The 9386-nt window shown below is 40.6% G+C and overlaps 1 non-coding gene across 1 annotated transcript; it reads left to right on the top strand.

Annotated features, from left to right (window-relative positions):
* The first annotated feature begins 6869 nt into the window (after positions 1 to 6869).
* LOC130977239 (small nucleolar RNA R71) lies at positions 6870 to 6977 on the top strand. The gene has a single exon (XR_009084940.1). It is a non-coding gene; the product is annotated as a small nucleolar RNA R71 (small nucleolar RNA).
* The last annotated feature ends 2409 nt before the right edge of the window (positions 6978 to 9386 follow it).

Below are 9386 nucleotides of genomic sequence, written 5' to 3'. Positions count from 1 at the left end.
GCTCATCTTTTGAGGTGGAAAGAATTTGGTCAAGAAAGCATTGATCAACTTGTCCCAAGAGTTCAGGCTTTCTCTAGGTTGTGAGTCTAACCATGTTCTAGCTCTGTCTCTTACAGCAAAGGGGAAAAGCATAAGTCTGTAGACCTCAAGATCAACCCCATTGGTCTTAACAGTATCACAGATTTGCAAGAATTTAGCTAAGAACTGACTAGGATCTTCAGATGGAAGTCCATGAAACTTACAATTCTGCTGCATTAGAGAAACTAATTGAGGCTTAAGCTCAAAGTTGTTTGCTCCAATGGCAGGAATTGAGATGCTTCTTTCATAGAAGTTGGAAGTTGGTGCAGTATAGTCACCAAACATCTTCCTTGCATCTCTTGTATTGTTGCTGGGTTTGGCTGCCATGTCTACTTCTTTTTCGAAATTTTTTGAAAGGTCCTCTCCGGAGTGTTGTGCTTTAGCTTCTCTTAACTTCTTCTTCAGAGTCCTTTCAGGTTCAGGATCGGCTTCAACAAGAATGTTTTTATCCCTATTTCTGCTGGTGTGCGAAATTGTGATCATTACTTTTCACAACTCAATTAATCCCTAGTAATGGCCCCAAGAACTTGGTGCTCACTACCATGGCATAAACACAACTTTGCACAACTAACCAGCAAGTGCACTGGGTCGTCCAAGTAATAAACCTTACACGAGTAAGGGTCGATCCCACGGAGATTGTTGGTATGAAGCAAGCTATGGTCACCTTGTAAATCTTAGTCAGGCAGACTCAAATGGGTATAGATGATATATGAATAAAACATAAAGATAAAGATAGAGATACTTATGTATATCATTGGTAAGAGCTTCAGATAAGCGTATGAAGATGCCTTCCCTTTTGAATCTCTGCTTTCCTACTGTCTTCATCCAATCCTTCTTACTCCTTTCCATGGCAAGCTTATGCAAGGGTTTCACCGTTGTCAGTGGCTACCTCCCATCCTCTCAGTGGAAATGTTCAACGCACCCTGTCACGGAACGGCTATCCATCTGTCGGTTCTCGGTCAGGCCGGAATAGAATCCATTGATTCTTTTGCGTCTGTCACTAACGCCCCGCCTGCTAGGAGTTTGAAGCACGTCACAGTCATTCAATCATTGAATCCTACTCGGAATACCACAGACAAGGTTAGACCTTCCGGATTCTCTTGAATGCCGCCATCAGTTCTTGCCTATACCACGAAGACTCTGATCTCACGGAATGGCTGGCTCGTTTGTCAGGCGAGCACTCGGTTGTCAGGCGATCAACCATGCATCGTGTATCAGGAATCCAAGAGATAAACACTAGAGCCTTGTTTGCTTGTAGAACAGAAGTGGTTGTCAGTCACTTTGTTCATAAGTGAGAATGATGATGAGTGTCACAGATCATCACATTCATCAAGTTGAAGAACAAGTGATATCTTGGACAAAGAACAAGCGGAATTGAATAGAAGAACAATAGTAATTGCATTAATACTCGAGGTACAGCAGAGCTCCACACCTTAATCTATGGTGTGTAGAAACTCCACCGTTGAAAATACATAAGAACAAAAGTGATCCTTGGTTTTGGCCCCAGAGAGGGAACCAGAAGAACCCCGATCTGATCTAAGAACTAGATGTCCAAAGATGAAAATACAATAGTAAAAGGTCCTATTTATAGGGAACTAGTAGCTTAAGAATTACAAAGATGAGTAAATGACATAAAAATCCACTTCCGGGCCCACTTGGTGTGTGCTTGGGCTGAGCATTGAAGCATTTTCGTGTAGAGACTCTTCTTGGAGTTAAACGCCAGCTTTTATGCCAGTTTGGGCGTTTAACTCCCATTTTGGTGCCAGTTCCGGCGTTTAACGCTGGGAAATCTGAAGGTGACTTTGAACGCCGGTTTGGGCCATCAAATCTTGGGCAAAGTATGGACTATCATATATTGCTGGAAAGCCCAGGATGTCTACTTTCCAACGCCGTTGAGAGCGCGCCAATTGGGATTCTGTAGCTCCAGAAAATCCACTTCGAGTGCAGGGAGGTCAGAATCCAACAGCATCTGCAGTCCTTTTCAGTCTCTGAATCAGATTTTTGCTCAGGTCCCTCAATTTCAGCCAGAAAATACCTGAAATCACAGAAAAACACACAAACTCATAGTAAAGTCCAGAAAAGTGAATTTTAACTAAAAACTAATAAAAATATACTAAAAACTCAACTCAAACTACTAAAAACATACTAAAAACAATGCCAAAAAGCGTACAAATTATCCGCTCATCACAACACCAAACTTAAATTGTTGCTTGTCCTCAAGCAACTGAAGATCAAATAAGATAAAAAGAAGAGAATATGCAATGAACTCCAAAACCATCTATGAAGATCAGTATTAATTAGATGAGCGGGGCTTTTAGCTTTTTGCCTCTGAACAGTTTTGGCATCTCACTCTATCCTTTGAAATTCAGAATGATTGGCTTCTTTAGGAACTCAGAATCCAGATAGTGTTATTGATTCTCTTAGTTAAGTATGATGATTCTTGAACACAGCTATTTTATGAGTCTTGGCCGTGGCCCAAAGCACTCTGTCTTCCAGTATTACCACCGGATACATACATGCCACAGACACATAATTGGGTGAACCTTTTCAGATTGTGACTCAGCTTTGCTAAAGTCCCCAATTAGAGGTGTCCAGGGTTCTTAAGCACACTCTTTTTGCCTTGGATCACAACTTTATTTCTTTCTTTTTCTTTCTTTTTCTCTTTCTTTTTTTCGTGTTTTTTTTTTCGCTTGCTTCCCTTTTTTTTTTATATTCACTGCTTTTTCTTGCTTCAAGAATCATTTTTATGATTTTTCAGATCCTCTGTAACATGTCTCCTTTTTCATCATTCTTTCAAGAGCCAACATTCATGAACCACAAATTCAAAAGACATATGCACTGTTTAAGCATACATTCAGAAAACAAAAGTGTTGCCACCACATCAAAATAATTAAACTGTTATAAAATTCAAAATTCATGCAATTCTTCCCTTTTTCAATTAAGAACATTGTTTATTTAAGAAGGGTGATGGATTCATAGGACATTCATAACTTTAAGGCATAGACACTAAGACACTAATGATCATAAGACACAGACATAGATAAACATAAGCACTAAAATTCGAAAAACAAGAAAATAAAGAACAAGGAGATTAAAGAACGGGTCCACCTTAGTGATGGCGGCTTGTTCTTTCTCTTGAAGATCTTATGGAGTGCTTGAGCTCCTCAATGTCTCTTCCTTGTCTTTGTTGCTCCTCTCTCATGATTCTTTGATCTTCTCTAATTTCATGGAGGAGAATGGAGTGTTCTTGGTGCTCCACCCTTAGTTGTCCCATGTTGGAACTCAACTCTCCTAGGGAGGTGTTAATTTGCTCCCAATAGTCTTGTGGAGGAAAGTGCATCCCTTGAGGCATCTCAGGGATCTCTTGATGAGAGGGGTCTCTTGTTTGCTCCATCCTCTTCTTAGTGATGGGCTTGTCCTCATCAATGGGGATGTCTCCCTCTATGTCAATTCCAACTGAATAACAGAGGTGACAAATGAGGTGAGAAAAGGCTAACCTTGCTAAGGTAGAGGACTTATCCGCCACCTTATAGAGTTCTTGGGCTATAACCTCATGAACTTCTACTTCTTCTCCAATCATGATGCTATGGATCATGATGGCCTGGTCTAGAGTAACTTCGGACCGGTTGCTAGTGGGAATGATTGAGCGTTGGATAAACTCCAACCATCCTCTAGCCACAGGCTTGAGGTCATGCCTTCTTAGTTGAACCGGCTTCCCTTTTGAATCTCTCTTCCATTGTGCGCCTTCTTCACATATGACTGTGAGGACTTGGTCCAACCTTTGATCAAAGTTGACCCTTCTAGTGTAAGGATGTTCATCTCCTTGCATCATAGGCAAGTTGAATGCCAACCTCACATTTTCCGGACTAAAATCCAAGTATTTCCCCCGAACCATAGTAAGCCAATTCTTTGGATCCGGGTTCACACTTTGATCATGGTTCTTGGTGATCCATGCATTGGCATAGAACTCTTGAACCATTAAGATTCCGACTTGTTGAATAGGGTTGGTGAGAACTTCCCAACCTCTTCTTCGGATCTCATGTCGGATCTCCGGATATTCACTCTTTTTGAGTGAAAAAGGGACCTCGGGGATCACCTTCTTCAAGGCCACAACTTCATAGAAGTGGTCTTGATGCACCCTTGAGATAAATCTCTCCATCTCCCATGACTCGGAGGTGGAAGCTTTTGCCTTCCCTTTCCTCTTTCTAGAGGTTTCTCCGGCCTTGGATGCCATAAATGGTTATGGAAAAACAAAAAGCAATGCTTTTACCACACCAAACTTAAAAGGTTTGCTCGTCCTCGAGCAAAAGAAGAAAGAAGAGAGTAGAAGAAGAAGAAAAGAGGAAGAAGGGAATGGCTTTTGTGTTCGGCCAAAGAGGGGGAGAAGTGGTGTTTAGGTTGTGTGAAAATGAATGGGTGAAGAAGGGTTTATATAGGAGAGGGGGGGCTCATGGTTTGGTCATGTATGGGTGGGATTGGGAGGGAAAGTGGTTTGAATTTGAATGGTGAGGTAGGTGGGGTTTTATGAAGGATGGATGTGAGTGGTGAAGAGAAAGATGGGATTTGATAGGTGAAGGGTTTTTTAGGGAAGAGGCATTGAGGTGATTGGTGAATGGGTGAAGAAAAGAGAGAGTGGTGGGGTTGGTGGGGATCCTGTGGGGTCCACAGATCCTGAGGTGTCAAGGAAAAGTCATCCCTGCACCAAATGGCATTCAAAATCACGTTTTGAGCCAATCCTGGCGTTAAACGCCGGGCTGGTGCCCCTTTCTGGTGTTTAACGCCAGGTTCTTGCCCTTTCCTGGCGTTTAACACCAGTCTGGTGCCCCTTTCTGGCGTTAAACGCCCAGAATGGTGCCATACTGGGCGTTAACCGCCCAACTGCTAGCCTCACTGGCGTTTGAACGCCAGCAAGTTTTCCTCCAGGGTGTGCTATTTTTCTTCCTGTTTTTCATTCTGTTTTTGCTTTTTCAATTGATTTTGTGACTTCTTATGATCATCAACCTACAAAAAATATAAAATAACAAAGGAAAATAGATAAAATATAATCATTGGGTTGCCTCCCAACAAGCGCTTCTTTAATGTCAGTAGCTTGACAGAGGGCTCTCATGGAGCCTCACAGATACTCAGAGCAATGTTGGAACCTCCCATCACCAAACTTAGAGTTTGAATGTGGGGGTTCAACACCAAACTTAGAGTTTGGTTGTGGCCTCCCAACACCAAACTTAGAGTTTGACTGTGGGGGCTCTGCTTGACTCTGATTTGAGAGAAGCTCTTCATGTTTCCTCTCCATGGTGACAAAGGGATATCCTTGAGCCCTAAACACAAAGGATTCTTCATTCACTTGAATGATCAGTTCACCTCCATCAACATCAATCACAGCCTTTGTTGTGGCTAGGAAGGGTCTGCCAAGGATGATAGATTCATCCATGCACTTCCCAGTCTCTAGGACTATGAAATCAGTAGGGATGTAATGGTCTTCAACTTTTACCAAAACATCCTCTACAAGTCCATGAGCTTGTTTTCTTGAGTTGTCTGCCATCTCTAATGAGATTTTTGCAGCTTGCACCTCAAAGATCCCTAGCTTCTCCATTACAGAGAGAGGCATGAGGTTTACACTTGACCCTAAGTCACACAGGGCCTTCTTGAAGGTCATGGTGCCTATGGTACAAGGTATGAAAAACTTCCCAGGATCTTGTCTCTTTTAAGGTAATTTCTGCCTAGACAAGTCATCCAGATCTTTGGTGAGCAAAGGAGGTTCATTCTCCCAAGTCTCATTTCCAAATAACTTGTCATTTAGCCTCATGATTGCTCCAAGGTATTTAGCAACTTGCTCTTCAGTGACATACTCATCCTCTTCAGAGGAGGAATACTCATCAGAGCTCATGAAAGGCAGAAGTAAGTCCAATGGAATCTCTATGGTCTCATTTTGAGCCTCAGATTCCCATGGTTCCTCATTGGGGAACTCAGTGGAGGTCAGTGCACGCCCATTGAGGTCTTCCTCAGTGGCGTTCACTTCCTCTCCTCCTCCAAATTCGGCCATGTTATGGCCTTGCACTCTCCTTTTGGGTTTTCTTCTGTATTGCTTGGAAGAGTACTGGAGGGAGTTCAGTAACTTTCTTGCTCAGCTGTCCCACTTGTGCCTCCAAATTCCTAATGGAGGACCTTGTTTCAGTCATGAAACTTTGGGTGGTTTTGATTAGATCAGAGACCATGGTTGCTAAGTCAGAGGGGTTCTGCTTAGAATTCTCTGTCTGCTACTGAGAAGATGATGGAAAAGGTTTGCCATTGCTAAACCTGTTTCTTCCACCATTATTGTTATTGAAACCTTGTTGAGGTCTCTCTTGATTCTTCCATGAGAAATTTGGGTGATTTCTCCATGAAGAATTATAGGTGTTTCCATAGGGTTCTCCTAGGTAATTCACCTCTTCCATTGAAGGGTTCTCAGGATCATAAGCTTCTTCTTCAGATGAAGCATCCTTAGTACTGCTTGGTGCATTTTGCATTCCAGACAGACTTTGAGAAATCAAATTGACTTGTTGAGTCAATATCTTATTCTGAGCCAATATGGCATTCAGAGTGTCAATCTCAAGAACTCCTTTCTTCTGATTAGTCCCATTGTTCACAGGATTCCTTTCAGAAGTGTACATGAATTGGTTATTTGCAACCATTTCAATTAGCTCTTGAGCCTCTGTAGGCTTCAGATGAAGAGATCCTCCAGCAGAGCTATCCAAAGACATCTTGGATAGTTCATAGAGACCATCATAGAAAATACCTATGATGCTCCATTCAGAAAGCATATCAGATGGACACTTTCTGATCAATTGTTTGTATCTTTCCCAAGCTTCATAGAGGGATTCTCCATCCTTCTGTCTGAAGGTTTGGACTTCCACTCTAAGCTTACTCAATTTTTGAGGTGGAAAGAACTTTGCCAAGAAGGCATTGACTAGCTTTTCCCATGAGTCCAGGCTTTTTTTAGGTTGTGAGTCCAACCATGTCCTAGCTCTGTCTCTTACAGCAAAAAGGGAATAGCATAAGTCTGTAGACCTCAGGGTCAACCCCTTAGTCTTGACAGTGTCACAGATTTGCAAGAATTCAGCTAAGAACTGATGAGGATCTTCCAATGGAAGTCCATGGAACTTGCAATTCTGTTGCATTAGAGAAACTAATTGAGGCTTAAGCTCAAAGTTGTTTGCTCCAATGGCAGGGATAGAGATGCTTCTCCCATAGAAGTCGGGAGTAGGTGCAGTAAAGTCACCCAGCACCTTCCTTGCATTGTTGCATTGTTGTTTTCGGCTGCCATGGGTCTTCTTCTTTGAAGATTTCTGTTAGGTCCTCTACAGAGAGTTGTGCCTTAGCTTCTCTTAGCTTTCGCTTCAAGGTCCTTTCAGGTTCAGGGTCAGCTTCAACAAGAATGCCTTTGTCTTTGCTCCTGCTCATATGAAAGAGAAGAGAACAAGAAAATGTGGAATCCTCTATGTCACAGTATGAGATTCCTTGAGGTGTCAGAGGAAGAAGAAAAATAGAAAGAAGAAGGAGAAGAATTCGAACTTATTAGATGGAGTTCGAATTGTGCATTGAGAAGGAGTGATACTCCCTAATAGAAGGATGTGAGAAGAGGGGAAGAGATTTTTCGAAAATTAAAAAGATTTAAAAACATTTTGAAAAAATTGATTAATAATTTTCGAAAACTAGAAGTGGGAAAGAAATCAAGTGATTTTTGAAAAAGAATTTGAAATTAGAAATTAAAAAGATTTGATTGAAAACTATTTTGAAAAAGATGTGATTAAAAAGATATGATTGAAAAGTTATGGTTTTAAAAAGATGTGATTGAGAAGATATGATTTGAAAAACAATTTTAAAAAGATTTGATTTAAAAAAAAAAAATTAATGCCTTGCCTAACAAGAAAAGATATGATTCAAACATTAAACCTTTCTCAACAGAAAAGGCAACATACTTGAATTGTTCAATCAAATCATAATGTTAGTAAGTATCTTTGAAAAGGAAAGAAATTGATTTTGAAAACATTTGATTGAAAAGATTTGATTTGAAAAAGATTTGATTTTGAAAAACTTTGAAAACTTGAAAAAGAATTTGATTTGAAAACAGAATCTTCCCTCTTGTGCCATCCTGGCGTTAAACGCCCAGAATGGATCCCAAAATGGTACCTTTTTGGGCGTTAAACGCCCAACCAGGTACCCTGGCTGGCGTTTAAACGCCAGTCTGTCCTTCTTCACTGGGCGTTTTGAACGCCCAGCTTTTTCTGTGTAATTCCTCTGCAGTATGTTCTGAATCTTCAATTCTCTGTATTATTGACTTGAAAAGACACAATTTAAAAATATTTTTGGATTTTTAATAATAAGGAATAATCAAAATGCAACTAAAATCAAATAACAATGCATGCAAGACACCAAACTTAGCAGTTTGTATACTATTGACACTAACAAAATGTGAATGCATATGAGACACATAAACACTCAAGTCAAGAGAATTAAAAATCATAGTAATAAAATCATCAAGAACAACTTGAAGATTAATGAAGACACGTGCATGAATGCAAAAAGAGCAGAAACATGCAATTGACACCAAACTTAAAATGAGACACTAGACTCAAACAAGAAACATAAAATTATTTTTGGTTTTTTATGATTTTGTAATTTTTTTTGGATTTTCGAAAATTATATGGAAATAGAAAATAAAGGTTTCAGAATCTCAATTTGGATTCCAGGAATCATGCAATGCTAGTCTAAGACTCCGGTCGAGGAATTAGACATGGCTTCACAGCCAGCCAAGCTTTCAAAGAAAGCTTCGGTCCAAACACTAGACATGGCCATGGCCAGCCAAGCCTTAGCAGATCATTGCTCCAATAGCAAGATTGATGGAAATCAACAAGCTATTGTGATGATCAGTTGAAACCTCGGTCCAATAAGATTAGACATGGCTTCTCAGCCAGCCAGATTTCAACAGATCATGAAACTCTAGAATTCATTTTTAAGAACTCTAAAAAAAATACCTAATCTAAGCAACAAGATGAACCGTCAGTTGTCCATACTCGAAACAATCCCCGGCAACGACGCCAAAAACTTGGTGTGCGAAATTGTGATCATTAACTTTTCACAACTCAATTAATCCCTAGTAATGGCCCAAGAACTTGGTGCTCACTACCATGGCATAAACACAACTTTGCACAACTAACCAGCAAGTGCACTGGGTCGTCCAAGTAATAACCTTACGCGAGTAAGGGTCGATCCACGGAGATTGTTGGTATGAAGCAAGCTATGGTCACCTTGTAAATCTAGTCAGGCAGACT

The sequence above is a fragment of the Arachis stenosperma genome, chromosome 4 (assembly GCF_014773155.1).
Source record: "Arachis stenosperma cultivar V10309 chromosome 4, arast.V10309.gnm1.PFL2, whole genome shotgun sequence".
Lineage (NCBI taxonomy): Eukaryota > Viridiplantae > Streptophyta > Magnoliopsida > Fabales > Fabaceae > Arachis > Arachis stenosperma.
Note: the sequence above shows the minus strand (reverse complement) of the source record. Positions and strands in the feature narration are given on the sequence as shown.